Source organism: Equus caballus, chromosome X (assembly GCF_041296265.1).
Source record: "Equus caballus isolate H_3958 breed thoroughbred chromosome X, TB-T2T, whole genome shotgun sequence".
Taxonomy (NCBI): domain Eukaryota; kingdom Metazoa; phylum Chordata; class Mammalia; order Perissodactyla; family Equidae; genus Equus; species Equus caballus.
Window position 1 is genome coordinate 33,807,593 of NC_091715.1, and position 21,205 is coordinate 33,828,797.

At 41.3% G+C, this 21,205-nt stretch overlaps 1 protein-coding gene across 7 annotated transcripts in view; it reads left to right on the forward strand.

The window, feature by feature from the left end:
• Nucleotides 1-21,205, forward strand: part of LOC106781341 (uncharacterized) — a 112,893-nt gene that overhangs the window by 64,731 nt on the left and 26,957 nt on the right. The window contains exon 1 of one of the 7 annotated variants that reach the window (XR_011434577.1): nt 19,477-19,600. The exons of the other annotated variants lie outside the window; for them this stretch is intronic. The gene's annotated coding sequence lies outside the window, so the exon portion shown is untranslated. Of the gene's footprint in view, nt 1-19,476; nt 19,601-21,205 lie in introns of those variants that run through there. 7 annotated transcript variants of the gene reach the window in all.

Consider the following 21,205-nt stretch of genomic DNA (forward strand, 5'->3'; position numbering starts at 1 on the left):
AATTTTTCCAATTTAGAAGTTTTTCCAATTTAAGGATCCATCATTTGGCCACTGATGAGTAGGATCTTAATAGCAACTCAAACCAATAAGCCTTTAACGGCTTAATTATAGATGCAAGAGGTATCCCCAAAAGAGAGTGCAAAAGAAGCATCCCTCACAAGATCCAGAAAGTTCACTCCCAAATAGTCTAAGAGAGCAAGGGCCTTCATTGCACAGGTGGTAGTACACTAACAAGCAATGGAGGGTGAGATGACAAAGGCCCCTGATGGACTGAAACCCCCCATGACAAACTCTCCTGTAGAGCTGATACAGCCAGACAAAGAGAATGCATCTTGGACCCCAAATATACTCGACTGGCCCCCAAGATGCACGCCAGTATGTGCATCCTCTGGATGGAGAGACCAAAGAGGTCACAAAGCCAAGCTCTCAAGACATAGAACAAGACAAAAGAAAACTCCTCATCTTATATGCACTCTAGCGCTTTAGCTAAGCCTTGGGTCTCTCAGAGCCAAACTAATACCTAGGAGGGAGGTGCTGTGGGGTTGGGGATTGTGTGTGTTTTACAGAGTACCTCATTGCACAGAAATTTTCTTGAGGTTGGTGGGGGACCTGTGTCATTTTACTGCATTCCGTGACTAATTTATCCTATCATGGGAGTCTTCAGGTTGCGAGCACCCTACTGGCTCTTGACTGCTCAAACTGTGCCCACCAATTTTGCAGCCTTGTTGGCTTCAAGATGCCCTTAGCAACAGCTTTCACCTCACGTGCATATTAACCCACAGCAAAGTTCACTGTGGACACGGCCAGACAACAGGCTTATGGAGATGCCTCTACCTTGCCCTATGGCTTTTTCCTTTTTATGACAAATGACACAAAAAACAGAGACAACGAAAAATAGTGACCATCTCTGGGAGGAGAAGGATCACTCAGTAGCTCGTACTACGTACTTATAGCTAAAAGTCACCCAATTTGGGAGAATACAGCCTGGGGGCTACAGGTGGGGATCAAATTAGCATTTTCCATTGTTTCATAATTTAGACATGATCGTCAAGAGTATGTTTATGCTGCACCTAGAACCAGATCTCGGAAATATCAGGCATCTCTGAAACCAAGACCTTCACAGTGAAGGCCAAACCAAGGCTTCCTTCAAATAGCCAATGTAAATCCCCTGAGGCTGACAGCAGTTTGGTATGACCCTTAGTCACAAACAGGAGTACAACCCGCATTTCTGCCCCACCATCTCTGACCACAAAATGGGGTGCAACCACATTTTTGTCCAACAGTATTTTGAGACCTCCAACCTGATGATTATTAAGCCAAGCCCTCAGGACACTAAACAGGCTTGGTAAGATTCTGCAGTTCTTTGTAAACATTTACAGCTTCTGGAAACTTTAGGTCAAAAGGTGGAGCCTTGACTCTTTTAAAGATTAACGATTTTTCCTTGTTCCTTGGTTTGGAGGCTCAAAAAGAGCCCAAAATGGCCACTGTAATTTTAAATTATCCCCGGTTATCTTGACAGCTGTTGACAGTTATCCCCATTTTAGGAGGCTTTTCCCAAGGTGGCCACAACAAACAAGGTAATTTCTAAAGAGAGTTTGTTGTGGTTACCGAGAAACTCAGTCCCCAAAACAGCCAATTCAGTTCAGACAAACATTAACACACAATACAATTCTACATATAATACAGACCAGAACACTAGCTAGGAGCTAGTATTCTGAATCAGTGCTCAGAAGCAGTGCCAGGAACTACCAAAACCAGATTGCCAGGGGCGAGTCAGAAGCAGTGCCAGGGCTTGCCCAGACCCAGAAGAAACTTCACGAGTGAAACTTTTTTCCTGCCTCTAATTACCTTGGGTGGTTTAGGCTCAAGGTTTGGGTCTCAGCCTGCCAGGATTCCCCAGAATACAAGCTAAACTTATGTTTCCAGGAAATCAAACCAGAGAGACGAGGTGAGGATCAGTCACTTTCTTAAAGTTACTCACCCGAAGCCAAGAGACATCTTGATCCAGAAGCTGTTTCTTCTCCCAAAGGAAAAAAAAAAAAACAAAAAACCACCTTGGGGCCTGGAGCACTGCAGCCAGGAAACAGAAAACAGGAATCTGATCAGTTGAGCCTCTAGACAAAGCTGTCTAGGTGGCCGCTTAGGGTCAATGAAAAGACCACACACCATGCTGGGGGCTCCAGAGCCTTGGGCAGGCAGTCACAGGACATTGTCCCTTCATGGTCACCAAATTGTTACTGGACAAAATTGGGGTTCTTTTGCCCAATGCACATAAAAAGCCAATTAATTATGGCATTAGCCTTTGAGAAAAGAGGTCAGCTTTATTCTGTGAGACCAATCTGCAGGGAGACAAGTGGCATGTGCCGTCAGATCTGTCTCCTGGATTCAGGATTTGGGGTGAAATTTAAGGGGTTAAGGAGAACAGGATGGCACATGGAAACACTGGTGGGACAGGTTTTGATTGGTGGGCTTCAAACATTTATGGTAAGGTTCTAAACATTTGTGACAGGGTTCTAAACTTTTATGATAAAGTTCTAAACATTTATGGTAAGGTGGGGAAGGAATTTAACACTAGATCTTCCTGAATGAGGGACCCCTGGTTTCTGATAACAGTCCAACTTTTAAGCTCCTGTGGTGTCCTGGTCCTTTGGTTCCAGGGTGAGGAGAATCTTTGGTTCTGCAGTCATTTCAGGTCAAGATTCCTCCTCTGTGCATGCTCTGGCTACGTGACTTTGCAAATTTGCTGACAGGCAATTCTTAATCACTCTGTTGATAAGAGATGGGGTCAGTTGAACTGGTCCTGGAGGGCCCACAGTTACAATATCTCCTAACAAAGTTTTATAATTTTTTCCATAGAAAATCAAAACTTTTTTTTTCTTTACTATTGCCTGAGGTTGAGGTGTGCTTCTGGTTAGATTAGATTAAAGGTATAAATTCTATGGATAGGGCTTCCATATTGTTTAACTCCAGAAGGTTCCATTCACATTTTCAGTGAACATGCTGTAGACTACAGTGTGAATAGAGGTGCCACCTATATTTGGGCAACATGATGGTACTGCCTTTAGCGACCCAGCTTTTATAGGAGAAGAGTTTCCTATTCAACTTTCCACCTTGGGTGTGCCCTGAGCATAATTACCTATTCCCTACATGCCTTGAGACAAGGAGTTCAAAGACTTGAGTAATGTTACTATAACAAAACTCCTTCCATTACTACTTACTTATTTATATGAATAAATTTTCTCAATATTTGCATCTATAAAAGTGAAAAATAGGAATACAGTTGATGTTGAACTTGTCTCATTTTAGAAATAAGTACTAGTCATCCATGGATACGTGGACTGGTGCCGGCCTTGATATCAGTTCCCCTACATTGAACCCAGCATATATGGAGTTAAAACCAAAGTGCTCATTCCCTGGGCCCCCTGCTCCAGAATCCTCTATCCACCATGGAGACAAACAGCCAAGGTCACCCACCTGCAAATTTCCTTATCATCCTCCTCCTTGTAAGCAGCCATCCAAGGCTGAATACTGGCCGGTGGGAAAGCTCCGACCAGCCAGGCCACTGACTCCCTCTGCCTCTCTACAAGCAGCCACATTCCTCACAAACCTTTAAAACCCCTCACCTCCCTTCTTTTGGGGAGATGAGACAAAATGAGACAAATTTGAGGGCTCACTCTTGTCTCCTGGCTGATGTCATCTGAAATAAAAACCCTTTCCTTGCGATAAGCCTAGCATTATAATCTTTATTTGGCCCCTCTTGTGTGGTAGGTAAGGAACCTATGTTTGTAGGTGCTAACAGGACTATTAAAAAAAGTCCATCCAACTTAATAAGTGATGTGTTTTAAATAAAGGTTTAATAATTAATTTTTAAAATCTTTAATAAATTTATGTTGTTTTGATCAATTGGGTGCTATTTATTATAATGATTACTTAATCTAGAAGAGCACTTATTTAACACTTAGAGCCTTTGGTCACAGAAAACTAAACATTTATTTTAATTTTAAAATATCTATATATGTATACATATATATACACATAGGTTTTTCTCCAGCTTTCCCACATATATTTTTGTCTCAGGGAAGTGTGATAGGATGATTAATAAAAGATTTTTCACACCTAAAAATATATTACATTAGTATAACATTTTGTAGGGGGCCTGAAATGAAATTGTGATGTCTAGGAGTGAAAGAAACAACTCAATATATCCAGCTGTTAAAGAATATATTCAAGTTTTTTAAAAAATGGACAATGGTAGATATTAAAACACTAAAAAATTGAGAGTCCATTGGATACATTTGAAAAATTGATGTACATTTTATTTTAAAATGTCAATTTAAATAATATGTTGGAATTTATTCTGTGATGGAAATTTCTGGCTTTCCACCAAAATCTATTCTCTCCATTACTGTAACTGAGATATGGATAGCCAGCTAGGGACTAAATTTCCTAATTTTCCTTGAAACTAAATGTGACCATAGGACTCAGCTCTCATTAGTGGAATTTGAGCAAAGTAATGAGTACAAGTCTATTGCTTAGGAGACAGTTCCTGGCTCTGAATGATCCTTCCTTCTTCTGACCACTGGCTGCAATGGACTGGCTACAGTGACCTTGGAAGTCTCATATTAAAGATGGCAGATCTCTCATCAACCTGGGTCCCTGTCTGACTATGTAGAGACCTAGAACCCTCAGCTCAGAATGTGACATGAGAGAAATAAACTTTGTTTTTTAAGCCTCTGAATTTTAGGGGGCCTCTTTGTTACAGCAGCTAGGCTTTCCTTAACTAATACAGGAATTAGTACCATGAAAGTGGAGCACTGCTATAACAAAAACCATTTTTCAGCATTTGCTTAATGCCTAGGCAGCAAATGATGAAGAAGTAAATAGTGCAAGCTAGAAAGCTGGGGACCCCAAGACAACTGGTACAGTTGTTACCTATGTTAACTTGGAAGGCAGACCACCTGCCTACCAAACCAGTTGCTCTAAGGCAAAAGCCGGAGTGCCAATGTGTAGTGGTTTCTCCTTGCTGCTTTAGCAAGGTATTACAAGAAAAGGATGAGCTCAGGCAAGAAACAGCCAGTTTGCAAGCAGAAGTGGAAGGGAATAGAAAGAATCGTTATAGTAAAAGCCTCAAAAGCCTCACAGGGCTGGAAAATCCAACTGCTTCTGGACCCAAGAGATGAGTCTGTTATTCAAAATTTATTTAAAGACTCATTAAGACCTCTATGTCAAATGTGAAGACAAACAATGGCTTCAGCACAGAGGCAAGGATCAGATTACGGTCATCACCTCTCCTCCCATCAAATCTGTTGTTTCAGATGGGAACAAGTTAGCTGACATTAAGAGAGAGTCGTGGAGACAGTAATGAACTAAATAGTAAAGCAGGCCTAAGAATTATGTCCAGAAAATTACTTTGGTTGTAGATACTAGCATGTGAAAGTGACTGGAAGCAACCTAAATAGACACCTACTTTCATACTTCATCAATTCTTTTTTTTCTTTCAGTTTTATTGAGATATAATTGACATACAGCACTGTATGAGTTTAAGATGTGCTGTATAATGACTTGACTTAGTACTGTGAAATGATTACCACAATAAGTTTAGTTGACGTGATATTGTGATTTATAAGAAATAAATATTTGGTCATTGAGATAACCAGAATATATTTCTCATATATATTTGGTCTTCCTCCACAGTTCCTGGCTTACAGGTACCAAAACCCTTGGAATTTCCTAAGTGTTGAGAGTGATAAAGGTGTCTTTTGTTATGTTAATGAAGTGACTTTTGGAAAGCACCTAAGGATGGGGGCTGGTCACCAGGAGACCCAACCATGTCATTAGAAGGTTGGAACTTGCAGGCCCCCCCCACGTCCCCCACGCACAGACCCCCCAATCCCCTCCCCCCCACCTCCAGGGATGGGAGAGTGCCTGGAGGTTGAATCAATCGCCAGTGGCCACTGATTTAATCAATTATGACTATGTAATGAAGTCTCCATAAAACCCCAAAAGGACTGGGTTCAGAGAGCTTCCAGGTTGGTGAACATATGGAGGTGCTGGGAGAGTGTTGTGCCTGGAGAGGGCTTGGAAGCTCCACGTTCCTTCCCACATATCTTGCCCTATGTATCTCTTCATCTGGCTGTTGATTTGTATCCTTTAATATCCTTCATGATAAATCTGTAATCTAGTGAGCAATCAGGCTTTCCTGAGTTCTGTAAGCCGTTGTAGCAAACTAATCCAACCCAAGGAGGGGGTCGGTGGAAGCTCTGATTTATAGTCCATGAGTCAGAAGTACAGGTAACAACCTGGGCTTGCAACTGACGTGTGAAGTGGAGGGCAGTCTTGTTTGACTGAGTCCTTAACCTGTGAAATCTGATTCTATCTCTGGGTAGATAGCGTCAGAACTGAGTTGAATTCTCGGACACCCTGCTGGCATCTGAGAACTGCTGGTTGGTGTGGGGATGCCTCCACACACACATGCTGGAATTGGGTCCAGGAACCCTTTGAAGTTAACATTCATCATGTCATATAGATTTAAAAAATAAAAAAAAGGGAGAGAAGAAAAAAAAAGTTTTTTCCATGCGATGAGAACTTTCAGGATTTACTCTCTTAGCAACTTTCAAATATAATATACAGCACTGTTAACTATAGTCATCATGTTGTACATTACAGTACTTATTGATATCATAACTGAAAGTTTGTACCTTTTGACCACCTTCATCCAATTCCCTCCCCCACCTCTGATAACCACAAATCTGATCTCCTTTTCTATGACTTTGATTTTTTTGGTTTTTTGTTTTGTTTTTTAGATTCCACATATAAGTGAAATCATGCAGTATTTGTCTCTGTCTGACTTATTTCACTTAGCATAATGCTCTCAAGGTCTATCCTTGTCACCAAAATTGGCAGGATTTCCTTCTTTTTATGGCTAAATAGTATTCCATTGTATATATATACACCACACCTTCTTTATCCATTCATCTGTTGATGAACACTTAGGTTGTTTCCATGTCTTCACTATTGTAAATAATGCTGCAGTGAACATATGGGTGTATATATCTCTTTGATTCATCAATTCTAAGACATGCTTTTTTGACATTTTAACATTCTAGAAATCAGGAGTGTCTTACAATTGATAGCGAATTACAATCCCTGTTTGTCAAGTGTCTGTCCTGATGTATTTGTAATTGTTGAAACATGCAGGAATTTAGCCATAGTAATTCCTATTGCTATCACTTTGTTTGGATTATATGCACTGTTGATATTATATATGTTAAGTTCAGTTGCCATTTAAAATGTTTTCAGAGGCTGGCCCCGTGGCCGAGTGCTTATGGTTGCGCGCTCCGCTTCGGTGGCCCAGGGTTTCGCTGGTTCGGATCCTGGGCACAGACATGGCACCACTCATGGAGCCATGCTGAGGTGGCAACCCACATGCCACAACTAGAAGGACCCACAACTGAAAATACACAACTATGTACTGGGGGGCTTTGGGGAGAAAAAGGAAAAATAAAAAAATATTTTACCATTATTTGCCATTGAAATGAAAAAATATTGTATTTGCAAAAGGCACAGAGCAGCAAGGCATGAATTTGATGTTAGTGAAGGTTTACGTTCTTCTAGTAGAAACTAGAAGTGCCAGCATCAAAACTTGCAAAATGGATGCTAATGGCTTGAGAAATCCCAGAGACGATAGTGGAATGTTAACTAATGCAGCATTACCAACCCTCTAGATGGTACAAAGGATGGTAATGTTTGGAAAAACCCGCAGCAGCAAGAACCAGGTTGTGAAAATGAGATAGCTCCCAAAAAGAGTATTTCCCTAACTTCGTCTTTCTATGTGATCATGGGGAATAATGGACAAAGAAGAAACTCCCAGAGAACAAAGCCAGGCCCCCTAGAGGACAGAGATCTTGGGAATTCTCCCATCAGCAGAATCAGGGCAGTCAGGTTAGTCAAGGAATTTAACCTACTATCAGGGGTAGGAGTCTTTGCATTACCTGCTAAGTGGGCTTAACAATCACTATGGATCAATGACTATTAATGTTTGTAATTCTTCCTTTTTCCAAATGGGAGTTTCGTTATGGTTATCCTGTTTCCACATCACCGTTGGATATTGAGTAAGGAGGGAGCAGATAACTTGTCTTTTATGTATAGATATACAGACCATGAGGAGCCACACTCACTAAATTCCGTTCTCCCTTCTTCCATAACATAGAGCCATAGCTACGATGTGGCTGCCTGGCCTGGGACTACATTTCCCAGGCTTCCTTGCAGCAAAGTCATGGTCATGTGACAAAGATTTCACCAATGGAATGTGAGCAGAAGTGATATAACTTCAGCTTCCCTTGCTTAAAAGAAATTTCCCTGGTCCTGGGATTCTGCTCTTTCTCTTTGTTAGCTAGAATAGTAATCAGAGTGACCTTAGAAGCCATGTGATGAAGATGGAGAGTGTCCTGCCAGCCTGAAACTTGGAACCATTATATAAGAAAGAAGGAAAGTTCTTTATTCTTTAAGCTACTAAATGTTAGGAATCTCTTTGTTACAGCATATAGCCTTTAACCATAACTAACACACGTAATTTACAACTACTTAAACTTATAATGAAAAATTTTAGACAATGTAAATGTATGAAAAAGTAAATTGTGTTATTTTGTTCTGTTTTGTTTTGTTTATTTAGTTTGTTTTAAGGGATTCTAAAGCAAAAGAGGTTAAAGACTCGTGGAATAGTTCATACTCGATGGTCTCTGCTTCTTCACTTTCTAGCCACTCACCAACCAATTATGTTCTTGTACCCTTCCCCTCCAGAAAGAGGGGGTGCAGATTCCGAAGAGGTTGATATATTAATCACTTGCTGTACCCTCTACAACCTCTAGATATGTCAGATGCCTTACCCACCCATAGTTCCTTCTAAGGGAACCCAGCCTACCTTCAGCTCCTGTTGAGAGAGCTGCCCCATATTTTGTTCCATGTGACCCAATGCACCCCTCTTCCCCACCACTGCGCATAGTCACAGCTGACTGGGTCAGGGTGGGCACCTGACCAATGAGCAGCCAATTCATAGACAGGCCAGGAACCTCTGATGTCCTGGCTCAAAAAGCCAAACTGGCTCTATCATATGACCTCTTTTTTGAACATATGAAACAGATGGCAAAGGGAGCTGAAGATGAGCACATGTCTAGAGAGAGACCATAAATTAGTTCTGGTACCATTCAGGGCAGAACAAACTCAGGTTACAAAGCAGTGGAAACTGTGTATCAGAATAAGCTTAGAGGTAGAGAAGAGCTGTATAGACTAGAGGAAAGAAGGAAACCAGAGAGGGCATTTCTGTTTCATGTGTGGTGTGCCAGTTATCCTAGTTATTTAAAAACTTTCAACTACAAACAAATGGGAATTCTAGATAAAATGTAACAAATACCCTTTAAAATGCATAGCTGAGGTAAAACAATTAAATCTGGGAGGGGAGGGAGGAACAGAGAAAAACCAAAGTGGTGAGCTTGCACTGATGTTTTGCACTGATGGAGGCTTTTATTGTTCTCAGCAAAGAAGAAGGATGGTGGGGATGAGAGATAAAGAGCTCCTCTCAGTGAAAGGATGGACTATTATTCTACCCACCAACAAAGGGACATCACGAAGATACTTGTCAATCTAAGCCTGACAATTGTCGGGGTCCCCAAATGGGACTACATCAGTTAGGGAACACACATTGTCTCCAGTGGGGCCTCCCAGACAGCTGGTATACTTTAGGTTCCTAATTCTGTTTGAATAATTGAATCTAGTCCTCGTTTTTTGGAAGGCCAGTCTGAGGGCAGTTATCCAATCTATTTGTCTACACTACCAGCCAAATGACATTTGTTCACCCAGTAAAATGAGTCATGGCTATGGGAATGAGCTTGGGGAAGACATCTGAGGGTGCTGACAGATGTTTTGTGGGAAAGTTTAGCAGCTGGGGCCCTCCTCTGCTGGTTCTGATAGACTTCTCAGTAAGATTAAGGGTAATGGTGATCAAATCATGGTCAGAGCTGTCTGGCAGAGGACAGCAGACCCAACAGTCAGCTAAATTATAAAGTGCACAAGCAAAACAGTTATGGAGAGCCACACCAGAGCATTTTCCTTCATGAGGAACCCTCCAGGGATGGTTGTAAAAGACAAAAGGTCATTAATGTCCTTCCCTCCTCTGCTCATCTTGGCATCTGAACTGCTCCCACCCCAGGTGCTGGTGTTACTCTCCTTCCACCTCCACGAAATTGGTGTGGCTCATTCCAGCAGCTATAACTTCACCTTTTTCCAATCATCTCTTATTTTTATGCAGACCTTTTGTCCACAAGGGTCAGTTCAAGAGGGACAAGGGTATTTTTGTAAAACTTATGGAGATCACATGTTCCCCACTTTGGCCCATGTGAGTCATTGCAGGGAGACTCAGTGAGCAGTGTACTCAACCAAGTGATCATTAACCTTATGATCTAGACCATAGCAGTACATCAAGAGACTCCAGATGGCTGAACAAGAATTAAGTTTCAGTCCTCTAGCTTGTTTTTGGACTAGGCTTCCACCCAGAGAGTGTATCAACTAGCCTGGCTTGGGGTTGCCAATAGGGAAAGAAAGAAGTATCATGCCTAGAAATGGTCAAGATGGAGTCCTGAATTTTCAAAATAGGTCTCTAATAACCCCATCTCTTTTGGCCTGATCATTACTCAGGAAGTAGCTGAGAAGGGATGATCTCTCTTTGGGGACAACAGTATTCGGTAACCAAACTGCCTTACTAAGGTGTGCATACCAGGAGGAGGCGAGGAAAATAGAGTCAGAGATATTTTAAGTCGATTTTTGAGGAGACTAGTCAAACCGCACAATATCAGATGCCTGTGGATGGTAGGAGCATGGAAGGACTATTGAATACCTTGACAATCAGCCTGTTGTATGTGGCTTTTGCCACAAAGGGGGCATTATTGTCAGCCTGAAAATGGTCTGGGAAGCTGATCACATGACACAAATTAGCTTTAAGGGCCACAGTGATTTGTTTGGACTCAGCTGATCAGACTGGAACAGCAGGACGGTAACCTGAAAAAGTGTCGACAGCAGTGAAGCCCCAGTGATAAGCCTGAGAGGGGTTCAAAGGTCCAATGTGGTCAATATTCCAGGAGGAGGTGGAGTGAATTCCCCGTGTAAGGTAGCTTCCCGCACTGTGAGATAAATGGGTCAACTTTTGGCAGGAGTCACAAGTCTAGCATGCAGTGGTAGCCTCTGAATCGGAAACATAAAGTTCTTTATTTTGTGCCCAGTCTGTGAGGGTGGATGTGTTGCCATGTCTGACCTAAGCAGCAATGGTGATAATCTGGGCAAAGCAGGCTTGATTAGCAGCTTGATTTTCAGATGGTCTCAGAGAATTGACCTTTCCATGGGTATTTACATGAGTGACTCAGAGGATTTGGTCAGAGGTCATGATTTGTTTCTACAATACATGGCCCCAAAGAGGGGTGACTTTAATCTATAGATCTCCACGTGGCAGACCAAGCAACTAAGGTATTGACAACAGCCAAGAAGTCAGTAAAAATTTAACAAGGGTCATCAAAGGGAGTATTGGTCAGAGCTATGAGAATGGCCTTGAATTCTGCCCACTCAGTGGAGCCACATTCATTTTTGGTTCTGCATGGCTGGTGGTGAGGTTGAAAAGCTGCAGCATCCCAGTGGACACCATTGGGTTTCAGTTTGAACCATCAGTGAACTAGGCCCAGGCATTAGGGGAACTTCTGTGAGTCGAGGGTCTTATTGAGCCCAGTAGCTTTGCTTCAGGCAACAGAGTGAGGAATAAATTTCCCCCCAAAGAGATATCTGTCACTTTTTCATGTAAATTTGATTTGATGCTTGGGCCAGGCTAGCTGGTTTTTTTGAATATATCATTTCCTTTTGACGAGTGAAGCTTATTGGGTCCAGCCCACCTTATTAGTTATGGAGTTCTAGTTGACTTGCTCCCAGATGGCAATATCAGGCTGGTGAGTCACAAGCCCTACATGGGTCAGTTGGTCAGTTTTGACAAGAGCTCAGTAGCTAGCTAATAGCCGCTTTTCAAAAGGGTTGTTTCTAGCAGCCATGTCAGGGGAGTGATTAGTCCAAAACCCCAAGGGGCATTTCTGGGTGAAGGCTGCCTCCCTTTGCCAGGGCTCAATCAGCAAAATCATCTGTCATGATCATTAAGTTTATGAGACCCTAAGGAAGTGAGCACACCATAGCTTGTAGGACAGCTTCAAACACAGCCTGTTGGTATAAGCCCCACTTGAAGAATGCTGATTAGCAGGTTAGCTAATATAAAAGACCAAGAAGTATGCCTGAGTAAGCCACATACTGTCTCCAGGACCCAAAGAGTCCAATAAGGTGCTGGGCTTCCTGTTTGGTTTGGAGGGCCAAAGAGATAGCAGTTTTTCCATGACTGCCAGAGGGATTGACTGTTATAAATCCACTCACTTAGTCCCAGGAAATTCGCTTGGTGACCACACCCCTGAATTTTGTCAGGTTTATCAGCTACTCCTCCTTGCTACCCCCATGGTGTGATAGCACCACTGTCAAGATCATTGAGACTGAAGCTTTTTTTTTTCTAATTGAGGAAATTGCTTTTTTTTTTTTAATTAATGTTATGATAGATTACAACCTTGTGAGATTTCAGTTGTACATTATTGTTAGTCATGTTGTGGGTACACCACTTCCCCCTTTGTGCCCTCCCCCCACCCTCCCCTTTTCCCTGGTAACCACCGATCAGATCTCCTTGTCAATACGTTAACTTCCACCTATGAGTGGAGTCATATAGAGTTCGTCTTTGAGACTGAAGCTTTTGATGTGCCAACAAGGCATCATTCATATATAATGAAAGCTTTCAACATCGAAGGGTCGAGAAACTCAAGCTAAATCCTGGCTTATCAACTGGTGGCAAATGGCAGGGGAGTTTAGGTACCCCTGGGGGAATACTATAAACATATATGAGAGGCCTTGCTACATGAATGTGAACTGATCTTGATCCTCAAGTGTCAGTAAGAGAGCAGAGAAGGTGTTAGTAATGTCTAAGACAGCATACCAAGTGTCATCAGGCTGTGTAATGGATTCAGTTGCAGTCATCACAATGTCTGAAATAGCCAGGGCTACGAGAGCAACAATTGAAATCACTTGGCAATAATCTGCTGTGAGCCTTCTGTTAGTGAGCTCCTGTTAGTCTTTTTTACTGGCCTTTCAGGGCTTTTGTATTGAGATATTACATCAGTTACCACCTTTGATGCCTTTAAGTCCTTAATCAAGGCTGCGATTTCCCTTTCTCTTCCTGGAGTTCTTTAGCTTCTGGTGAACAACCAGAGAGAAGACAGGGAGGTGGACTAAGAAGCTATTTATACTTCTGCTATAGACTGAATGTTTGTCTTCCCCCAAAATTCTTATGTTGAAACCGAAGCCCTAATGTGATGGTATTAGGAGGTGGGGTCTTTGGGAGGTGATTAGGTCATGAGGGTGGAGCCCTCATGAATGAGATTAGTCCCCTTATAAAAGAGATCCCAGAGAGCTCTCTCACCCCTTCCACTGTGTGAGGACACAGCAAGAAGGCAAGCATCTGTGAACAAGGAGGCAGGTCCTCACCAGACAATGAATCTGTCAGTGCTTTGATCTTGGAGTTCCCAGCTTCCAGAACTGTGCAAAATAAACTTCTGTTGTTTATAAGCCACCTAGTCTATGGTATTCTGTTATAGCAACCTGAACTGACCAAGACAACTTCCCATTAGTGTTTCTCTCTATGCACTTATGGGATGGGGATATAACACATCAATTCCTACTATACATTCAGATGAGGAAGCAATAACAACAGTACATTAAATTGGCCTATTGGATCCCACCCATAAGTTAGATTTCCTTCCCCATTGTCAACCCTGCCTAAGCACCGTTAGCTGGATCTGAGGGCATTTTCCTTTCCCAGGTCCAGGTAGGATAGTGACTTGGGAATCTCTATCCAACAGAGCCATAAAAGTTTGAATCCCTCACTTCTCCCAAATTCTTGTTGAATGGGTGCACATGGTTTTCAATCCCCCTTCAGGTCAGTAAAACCTTGACCCCACTTCTAATCATCTTTCTTCTTAAAGTGGCCAAGGTGATGTAGAAGAGGAGAGAGAGATTGGGGGCGTGGAGGGAGAGAGTGTTATTAAATAAAAATAAAAATCTGTGCTATTAAATAAAAAGGCTTTGCATTCGAGCAGTGTGGCAGCAGCTCATGATGCAACCAAACAAACTTCCAATGTTTTTATCCCACCCAACATGTTATATCGAGCAGCAAAGTCCTATGGCTGACACCATTAATTTCAGCTTTGGGGACCCCTTCACTCAGTGGTCCTAGCCATATGGCTTCCTGACTGGAGCTATTGGGTTTGCGCCTCCTGACTGACTTGGGCGTGGCTTGCACAGCAGCAACCTTCTTTGAGGATTCCACCTTAATCCAGGGCATCTGCTGCCCCACCACCAAGATAACATCTCTTATGTTCTCACCTGGTTTCAACTTAAGTGGAGTTTTCCAAGGCAGCAGAGTTGACTGTAGAATCTACCTGGGTATGATTGGGTCAGTTTCTCACTCTCCAGTGGGTCACCTTCACCAGAATTGTAAATCCAGTCTAAGGCAGTAAGAGCCTGAAGACTAGTCAATACCTCATCTATGGTTTCCCTCGGTGCTTTGTCTGTTTCAGGGAAATCTCCCTGGGAGGCCCAAACCTCCCTTATAGGAGCCAGGACCCACTGCAAAAAACTCTGAGACCTTTTACTGTCCTCCTCATGGAGCTAAAGCAGGCGATGTAGACCGCTGGAGGGACTGAGCCAGAAGACAGCCCATCTGCTGCCTTCTTCCTCGGTGAGCATTATTAGCTCCACTCCCTCATCCCCCAAGTGACCCAGCCAAACTTCTAATGCTTTGCCTGGCTCCTGCCCATAGTGATTGTGAATTCTCCTCCTTTCATAGATCTGTGCAACTGTTGTGTAAAAGAGGACAGAATCTTTTGTGCTCCCTGGACAAATCTTAGTGCGGTTGTTGCAATGGGCCATACCTGAGGCTAACCAGCAGACTGGGGAGGAAGTCCCCCAGCTGGAGGAGATTTAGCAACAACCAAGGCACTGTTTGGGCATCTGTCTTTGAACCTACTTCCTGGTACTCAGCCTACATCCACCTCTCCAATTCCTCTCCATTAACAGGCAATAAAGTGGAGCACATATAGTGCCTGGTTGAGCAGATAATTTAGTCAATATATTTATTCCCAGTTCTCATGGACTTCCCTCAGATCACATTAATTTACTCACAGCGTCCTCATCCTTCCTCTTCTAGCTGCCGTGTTTCTGTTGGCATCCCATCCTCATCACCAAAACTTTCAAGAGCTGTGAAAAGTCTGAGATTTTACTTGCAAGCTAACAAGTCAGCCTGCCACAGTTTCATGGATTCCAGTAGAAAACATGAAACTCCTGGGTCAGAGAAGGAAAGTTTACTACTGTGGCAATAACAGTAGACAGATCTAAACATTTTTGCACTAGTTTTTTGTGCCTCAATTCTGTAAGGGGTACTTCTCTGTGCAAGCACCCTGACAACCTTGCATATGTCCACAGAGGCCACATGGGCAAGGCTCAACTCCAGGCAGACCCATGCCTTGGTGGAAGGCCCTGTGATCCTCCCAGAACATGGGAAGATAGGCAGTCTTGTGAGGAGCTGCTGCAGAGCCATGTCTCATCTGCCTCTCTACCTTGAGGGAGGCAGCCATGAGACAGATTTTTATCACCTCCCTGGTTCCAGTGACATATGGGACATTCCACCTTGACCCTCCTTCTTAGGGTAGAGCTGCAGGCTACCAAACTACTTAGCTGCAGTAGAGAAATGGCTCCACCACTCATGTTGCCTGTCATTGGGCCTCTTTTGTTTGGTGTTGTCCTGTGGGACAAGGGACACAGGGAGCTGACATGTTGATCTTTCTTTTTCTGTCAGTGTAAGGAATAGCCTATCTGGCTTGTTGTCCTCTTACCAGCCAAATCTGCATGCTTGCTTGACAAATTCTCACAGGGCAATGCAAAGAGGACCAGTTAACACCTGACATGCAGCGGGTTGCGTTTCAGGAGAGAAACTCTGAGCTTAGAGAATCTGAATCTTTATAATGGGCAGTAAGCATGCCTCCCCTTCACTCCAGAGGGAGACATTATTTTTACTATACTGCATAGTAAGTGTTCCTTCTCTTTGCTTCAGATATAAACATTATCTTTACTACACTGGGCAGTAAGCATACTTGCCCTTTTCTTTGGAAGGAAACACTATCTCTATCTTTCAAGTATGTCCTCTACATAAACCTCCTTAAAAAGGTAATCCAGAACAAAGGACAGTCAGTGCCTCACTTACAAGATGTGCAAAAACATGAGAGACCTATGGGGAATTGTCTCCAAACAAAGGATATATACAGTAAAATACTACTATTTAGATTAGCTTTCTTTGTTCAGTCTTTTTAAAAAAATTTTTTTAATTTTGGTAAATATATACAACATAAAATTTGCCATGTTAACCATTTTTATGTATATAATTCAGTGGAATTAATTACATTCACAATGTTGTACAACCATCACCACTATCTTTTCCGGAAACTTCATCATCCCAAACAGAAATTCTGTAGCCCTTAATCAATAACTCCCCCATTCTCCCTTTCCCCCAGTTCCTGGTGACCTCTAATATACTTTATGTCTCTATGGATTTGCCTATTCTAGATATTTCATATAAGTGGAATCATACATTTGTCCTTTTGTGCCTGGCTTATATCACTTAGCATCATGTTTTCAAGGTTTATCTGTGTTGTAGCATGCATTACAACTTCATTACTTTTTTAAGATTGGCGCCTGAGCTAACATCTGTTGCCAATCTTCTTTTTTTCTTCTTCTTCTCCCCAAAGCCCCCCAGTACATAGTTGTATGTTCTAGTTGTAGGTCCTTCTTGTTGTGCTATGTGGGACACCACCTCAGCATGGCCTGATGAGCAGTGCCATGTCCATGCCCAGAATCCAAACTGGCGAAACCCTGGGCCACCAAAGCCAGAGAGTGTGAACTTAACCACTAGGCCATGGGGCTGGCCCCTCAACTTCATTACTTTTTATGACTGTATAATATTCCATAGTATGGATTTACTACATTTTGTTTATCCATTCATCTGTTGATGGACACTTGGATTGTTTCCATCTTGGTGATTGTGAATAATGTGCCAATGAACATGGGAGTGCAGATATTTCTTCAAGATACTGGTTTCATTTCCTTTGGATATATACCCAAAGTGGGATTGCTGGATCATATGGTAGTTCTATTTTTAATTTTTTGAGGAAACTTCATACTGTTTTCCATAGTGGTTGCACCAATTTACATTTCTACTAACAGTTCCTCCACACCATTGTCAACACTTTTTATCTCAACACCATCCTAACAGGTGTGAGATGATAGCTCACTGTGGTTTTGATTTGCATTTCCCTAATACTCAGTGATGTTGAGCACCTTTTCATGTATCTGTTGGCCATTTGTATGTTTTCTTTAGAAAAATGTATATTCAGGTCCTTTGCCCATTTTTTAATTGAGTTATGTGTTTTTTCCTATTGAGTTTTAGGAGTTCCTTACATATTTTTGGATATTAACTTCTTATCAATTGTATGGTTTGCAAATATTTTCTCCCTTTCTATAGGTTACCTTTCTATTTAGTTGATTATTTCCCTTGCTGTGCAGAAGCTTTTTAGTTTGATATAGTCCCACTTGTTCATTTTTGCTTTTGTTCCTGTTTTTGCTGTCATATCTAAAATATCATTGTGAAGACCAATATCAGAGAGCTTTTTCCTATGTATTTTTCTAAGAGTTTTATGATTTCAGATATTATAATTGTCTTTAATCTATTTTGAGTTAATTTTATTATGTGGTGTAAGATAGGGGTCCAGTTTCATTCTTTTACATGTGGATATCCAGTTTTCCCAACAGCATTTATTGATGAGACTATCCTTTCTCCATTGTTTATTCTTGGTCCCCTTGTCAAAGATTGGATCTTATATGTGTGGGTTTATTTATGGGTTCTCTATTTTGTCCCACTGGTCTATGTGTCTGTTTTTATGCCAGTACCATACTGTTTAATTACTGTAGCTTTGTAATATAGTTTGAAATCAGGAAGTGTGATGTCGCCAACTTTGTTCTTCTTTCTCAAGATTGCTTTGGCTATTTGGGGTCTTTTGTGGTTCCATATGAATTTTAAGATTGTTTTTTCTGTTTCTGTGAAAGATGCCATTGGGATTTTGACAGGGATCACACTGAATCTGTAGTTTGCTTTGGATAGTGTGGCCATTTTAAAATACTAAATCTGCTAATTGAAAGGGAGCAGAATATGAGACCTCAAAATATGCCTCCTTGGCATAAGAATTATCTTGAGCTGGTTATTTTTAAAAAACAGCAGACACACAAGAGAAGCTCTGAAAAACAAGTAGAAGGTACCCTTTTGTAAGGTACATTTACATTTATTAATGAAATTTCCATTTGTAAGCATGTGTGTGTGTGTGTGTGTGTGTGTGTGTGTGTCTCTGTACCAGGAAGAGAAGGGTGGCTCTAAATCTCTAGAAACTCTTAGCAATGGAGAAGGCACCTGGCACCTACTGAAATCTGCATAACAACCTTACCCTTGTTTACTGTCCTTTTTCTGATAATCTCTCATAACTGGCTCCCCCCTTCCTCTCCACCATCTTTCTTTTGTCTTTAGCTGAAGGTAGTATTGAAGGGGGTATCTTCAGCCATTTTGAAGAGTTACTCAGTTTTCCTGGGTATCTCCCATATATACAGAAAGTAAACATGTTATTAAACTTCTGTTTGTTTTTTTCTCCTGTTAATCTGTTTTTTATTACGGGGGGGGCGGAGGGGGTCTCAGCCAAGAACCTGGAAAGGTAGAGGAAAAATTATTTTTTCTCTCTTACACAATTCAAGAACATAGGGATATCTTTCCATTTTTGGTGTCTTCTTTAATTTATTTCATCAGTGATTTATAGTTTCTGGTGTACAAGCCTTTTGCTTCCTTAGTTAAGTTTATTCCTGAGTATTTTATTATTTTGATGCTATTGTAAATAGGATTGTTTTCTTAATTTCCTTTTTGGGTAGCTCATGGTTAATGTATAGAAATGCAACTGGTTTTTGTACATTGATTTTATATCCTGAAACATTACTCACTTTATTTATTAATTCTAACAGGTTTTTTTTTTTGAATTTTTTTTTTCCTTTTTCTCCCCAAAGCCGCCTGGTACATAGTTGTATATTCTTTGTTGTGGGTCCTTCTAGTTGTGGTATGTGGGACGCTGCCTCAGCGTGGCTTGATGAGCAGTGCCATGTCCACACCCAGGATTCAAACCAACGAAACACTGGGCCGCCTGCAGCGGAGCACGTGAACTTAACCACTCGGCCACGGGGCCAGCCCCACAGGTTTTTTTAAAAGGATTTTCTACATGTAAGATCATGTCATCTGCCAAAACACAGTTTTACTTCTTCATTTCCAATTTGGATGCCTTTCGTTTCTTTTTCTTGCCTAATTGCTCTGACTAGGACTTCAGTACTATGTTGAATAGCAGCGGTGAGTAGGCACCATTGTGTTATTCCTGGTCTTAGAGAAAAAGCTTTCAGCTTTTCACTGTTGAGTATGATGTTAGCTGTCAGCTTGTCATATATGGTCTTCATTATGTTGAGGTATATTCCTTCTATACCTAATTTGTTGACAGGTTTTATCATAAAAAGGTACTGTTTTGCTTACTGCAGCTTTGTAGTATATTTTGAAAACGGGAAGTTTGATGCCTCCAGCTTTGCTCTTCTTTTTCAAGATTGTTTGGGCTATTTGGGGTCCCTTGAGATTCTATATGAAGCTTAAGATGAGTTTTTCTATTTCTGCAAAAAAATTCATTGGTATTTGGATAGAGATTGCATTGAATCTGTAGATTGCTCTGAGTAGTGCTAACATCTTAATGATATTGTCTTCCAATCAATGAACATGGAATGTGTTTCTATTTATTTACGTCTTTTAATTTCTTCCAGCTATGTTTCGTAGTTTTCATTGTACAAGTCTTTTACCTCCTTGGTTAAGTTAATTTGCAAGTATTTTAACCTTTTTGATGCTGTCATAAATGGAATTGTTCTTGTAATTTCCTTTTTCGATAGTTCATTGTTAGTGTATAGAAACACAACTGATTTTTGCATGTTAACTTTGCATCCTGCAACTTTGCTGAATTCATTTATTAGTTCTGACAGTCTTTTGTGGAATCTTTAGGGTTTTCTACATGTGATCATATCATCTGCAAACAGAGATAATTTTACTTCTTCCTTTCCATTTGGATGCCTTTTATTTCCTTTTCTTGCCTAATCGCTCTGGGTAGAACTTCCAGTCCTATGTTGAATAGAAGTGAAAGCAGGCGTCTTTGCCTTGTTCTTGGTCTTAGAGGAAAAGCTTTCACTTTTTCACCATGAAGTTTGATGTTTACTATGGTTTTTTTATATATGGCTTTTATTATGTTGAAGTAGTTTCCTTCTACTCCTTGTCTGTTGAGTGTTTTTATCATGAAAAGATGTTGATTTTGTCAAGTGCTTTTTCTGTATCAGTTGATAGATTTTTCTGTGGAACCATCTTTGCATTCCAGGAATAAATCCCACTTGGTCATGGTGTATAATCCATCATTTTAATATGCTGCTGAATTAGGTTTGCTAGTATTTTGTTGAGGATTTTTGCATCAATGTTCAGAAGGGATATTGGTCTGTAGTTTTCTTGTAGTGCTTTGTCTGACCTGGTATCAGGGTAATGCTGGCCTCATAGAATGAGTTAGGAAATGTTCTCTTCAATTTTTTTGAAAAGTTTGAGAAGGATTGGTGTGAGTTCTTCTCTAAATGTTTGGTAGAATTCATCAGTGAAGCCAGCAGGTCCAGGACTTTTCACTGTTGGGAGATTTTTGATTACTGAATCAATCTCCTTACTAATTTTAGGTCTATTTTGTATATCTTTTTTTGTGTGAAGTTTTTTGTTTTTGGAGAGGAAGACTGTCCCTGAGCTAACATCTGTGCCAGTCTTCCTCTAGTTTGTATGTGGGATGCTGCCATACATGGCTCAATGAGCAGTGTGTAGGTCCACACCCAGGATCAAACCCTGTGAACCCTGGGCCACCGAAGCGGAGCACGCAAACTTAAGTACTGTGCC